We start from the raw sequence: 4,017 nt of genomic DNA on the forward strand, positions 1-4,017 counted from the left end.
TGCCTCAGTCCAAGGTGAGACTGATTCATATGCTAGAGACGGGTGTGCTCTCCAACCCAAACTCTGCAACTAGCCTCATCAGACATGCCCTTGAGTAAGGCTTAATTCACTGAAAATCCCAATACCTTCCCCTTGGATGCTTGACAGTCAGCCAGCTGGGAACTGATGTAGACTGAAGAACATAATTTCCTATTCCCATCTACTGAGGCACTGTTTGAAAACTATGAGCCTCAAAAGGACTATGTGAGTTGCTAGGTCAGGAAGGATATTGGCCCTCAAAATAGAGCTGGGAAAGGAGGCAGGGTCTTAGATGAAATTGAAGTTTAGGGGATAAAGCACATTGAAAAACAAGATTGCTGCTAACCTGTGAAAGGAACTATAGAGGAAACTGCTATTCCAGGCCTGTCAGAGATGCAGCTGCTTTCCCCAAGTATCTTGTATCAGGCTAGGAGCTGTGGGGTGGTGCTAATCCCTGCCAGAGGGAAATGTGGTGAGCATGTTTGTTATTACCCTGAAATAAAATAGTTTTCTGATAACATACTATTAGGTTAACAATAATTTGGATTATTAAGAAGTATTAGCTTTACAGCTGAATACAAGGCATGACCTGTGGCCTAGCAATGCAGCTGACCACAAGGCAGAATGATAGCTAAGCCTTTGCTTGTGTCAAGTAATCATTTTAACTGTATTAAGCATTTTCTGAGTTAAAAAGTGGATCTGTGTCTGTGTGCTGAAAAACCTAGCAATGCAGCTGACCACAAGGCAGAATGATAGCTAAGCCTTTGCTTGTGTCAAGTAATCATTTTAACTGTATTAAGCATTTTCTGAATTAAAAAGTGGGTCTGTGTCTGTGTGCTGAAAAATCAGCTACAGCAAAAAATAAGATAAGACAGGAAAGCCATTGTTCTGGGTGCGGTTGTGTCCTTGAAAAGTATCTACTACTGTATAAGGTTTTGCTAACATATTATAATGTTACTGTTACTTAACTTCTAGCTTTTAAAAAGTGCTAGTTCAGCTTAATAGAAATATGCTGTTACAAAGATTTGTAAAGCACCGCCCAAATATTGCTTTTTTGTTAACCCTGTAAGTCTTGCCTTATTGTAATAAGTATAAAAGATCGCCTCACCCTTTAGGGGGGGCCATTTTGCCTTTTGCTTGCATTATGGTCTTTGCTTGAGCAAATAACAGCTGTCTGTCTTTACCCGTGTTGTCTGTCTATCAAATTACAGCTAGACAATGAACCCCAGGGAGTTTTCTCCCACCACAGAAATAAATGATGGGGAGGTGCTGGTATCCCAGCCAGTGCAAGAGGGGTACTGATATGCAGGCCAAGGGAGGGGAGCTCTGGGGAACATGGTGTCTCAGCCAGGGGAGGATGGAGCTCAGGGATGCTGCTTTCTGTAACCAGGCAGAGGAGAACTGTGCAAGTTCTGCAAGCCCCAAGGCTGGGAGGGGACAATGTGAGGTGCAGTTATCCCACCGTGAGGGGGTAGTGAGACTGGAGGGGGTATGCTATTCCATGCTGAGGTAGGGTGACCATATGTACCAGTTTGGCCAAGACAGTCCTGGATTTTGTAGGCCAGTCGCAGCTCCACTCAAGACCACCAAAAGCGGGGCAGAGTTAAGAAGATTCTGGTGACCTTCTGAGCTGCACCAGACACCCCACCTCTGGGAAAGATCAAAAGGGTTGCCCCCATGGAGGAGGCTCCTGGAGCTCATGTGCTGGGAGGGCCTGTCATTTGCCTTCATGGCCCTCAGCCAGTAGAAGGCATTTGACAGGGTGGATCATGGGTACGTCACAGCATGCTGAGGGTGTTTGGCTTTGGTCCCTGCTTCATGCAGTTTCCCTGGGTGCTGTATGCCTTCACAGAGTGTATACTCAAATATATGGCTTCAGACTGCTCCAAAAATGGCCAATTGGGTGAAAAACTGAACCGTCATTGCATGACAGGTCAGATGAAGACATTTCAAAACATAGCGTCTCCTGTAACTTGTGTGCGCACCATCTCCAAGCCTGCCACTGTTTTCAGAATGGGAGGGGGGAGAGAGAATTTGGTCTGGGGTTTTTTCAGCCCCCCTGGAGGGTGGGGCAGCCTGCAGAGGTGGTGGGGGAATGGGCCCCAATTACCCACACCACCCTCCAGCGCCTGCTGGGAAACCTCTAAAATAAGCTCCCTCTGCTCCATTTCCCCTCTCCCATTCTGAAAACACCCAGGGCTGGCAGGGAGCTGACAGGAAGGAGAGGCCAGGGTTCAAATTATGGGGGAGCTGTGTGTGTGTAGTGCGGGAATCTGAGCCCCACCATAAATATTGAGACTCCCCCTGTAAGATTGGAAAATCATAACCTGGGAGTCTCTGATTTTATTAGGGCATTGTGATGGACAGCCCAGTTTTTTTAGCAGAGTTCCCCCCCCCCGAGTCAAAGTGTAATTTGAACCCCGGTAGCCTTTGCTAGGGTAAACCTGCTGTAGGCTACCAGCCAGCAGCTAGATTTCCCTCCCCCTGGAACCAACAGTGAACTTCTGTTTGGTCCGGGGGATCGTTGTAACTCAGAACATTTCCTGCGAAGTGTTTTCAGCTACAGCAGGGAGCTGCACTTGCGTCTGTGCCCTTGGTGGGGATGTGGGCTAGAAGTCACCATATGGCTCTGTAACAGGGAACCCTAGCCCTGTTACCAGAAGGCAGATCGGCCCCTTTAAAACCAGAACTTTCTGGGCACAGGGTGCTGGTAAGGTGGGGGTTAAAAGCTGAGCCAGGCCAGCTAGTCAGGTGACTGTAAGGGGGCAGGCCAGAACTATAAAAACCCTGGACTGGGGAGCAGTAGGGGCCAGCAGCCAAAGGGGAAGGAGTGTGTATAAGAGCTCCCAAGGGCTGGAGAAGGGGAACTCCTGAGGCCCCCAGAAAAGCGGCAGGAACCCCAGAAGAAGGGCTGTAGCCAATGGTGGGGAGCAGAAGCACGAACCCCTGAGTAAATGTAAGCTGGTGTGCTGCCTTCTTTGATCATATTTTTGGTGGTGGTTATAGCCCATGGACAGACTGTTTTTATATATATATATATATAGTTATTGAATAACACCAGTGGCTTGGGTGAGGCTATTGGGGAAGGAGAAAGCCTCATTGGAGCACCACTAGAGTGTGGGGACTCCGGCACCAGTATAGGTGCGGTATTTGGGGGTACAGGCCCAGGGCCAGAGAGGGCAATCCTAAAAGGTGAGGGTGGCCTGGTGCACCCAGGGTGCAACTGCAGGGGTGTCTTTTTTTTGGACTAGGATGGTGGAGTTCTGAGGCTGTTGCCCAGCTTTGAACTTGCAACCCCCCCTCACTGTGGGACTGGTGGATTGGCCTCTGGGCCAGGGAGGTTGGGCTCCAGATTGGAGTAAAAAAGGAGGGCCATGAGCCCTAAAACTAAAGAGCTAGAGCTTCGGAGTCAAACCCTATCTGGTGGGTTTAGATGGGGAGGCCTAGCTAGAGAAAGACTGGGGTCTAGGCCAGTGGTGGCAGAGGATCCCAACATACAAAAACAGTAGGCAGTCTCCTGCTTACAAGAACTTTGGCATAGTACTTCCATCAAGATGTGGCAGGAGAGTAGAGAGCGGGACACAAGAAATCTTAAGGGGACTGCAAGGGCACCCCACATAGGATGCGGATAATGCAAAAGATGGAGCTGGGGAGGGCGACCTGTTACAGGCTCTCAAGAGAGATGGACCATTGTTCTATTGCCTCATTTCAGTCAGACCATGTCTGGGCTACAGATACTTTCACCTATGTATCTCACAGGTGGTTACAAATTGGTAACCTAATCTTACAGATGGAAACAGATACAGTGCAGCTGGGACCATCTAGCCAAGCAGCATCCAGACTAGGAACAAAAGCCAGGTTTGCTGTGCTGCCCTTAGACCTGCCTGCTGCACCTTGTACCCTGTTCTAGATTGGGATAGACATGGCCATGTCACAACCCAAGGGTGTGATTTTGTTTGTGTGCACTTCCGCACTGCTAAATTATTTCCCGCCACTCGG

The sequence above is a fragment of the Alligator sinensis genome, unplaced genomic scaffold, assembly GCF_000455745.1.
Source record: "Alligator sinensis unplaced genomic scaffold, ASM45574v1 scaffold295_1, whole genome shotgun sequence".
Taxonomy (NCBI): domain Eukaryota; kingdom Metazoa; phylum Chordata; order Crocodylia; family Alligatoridae; genus Alligator; species Alligator sinensis.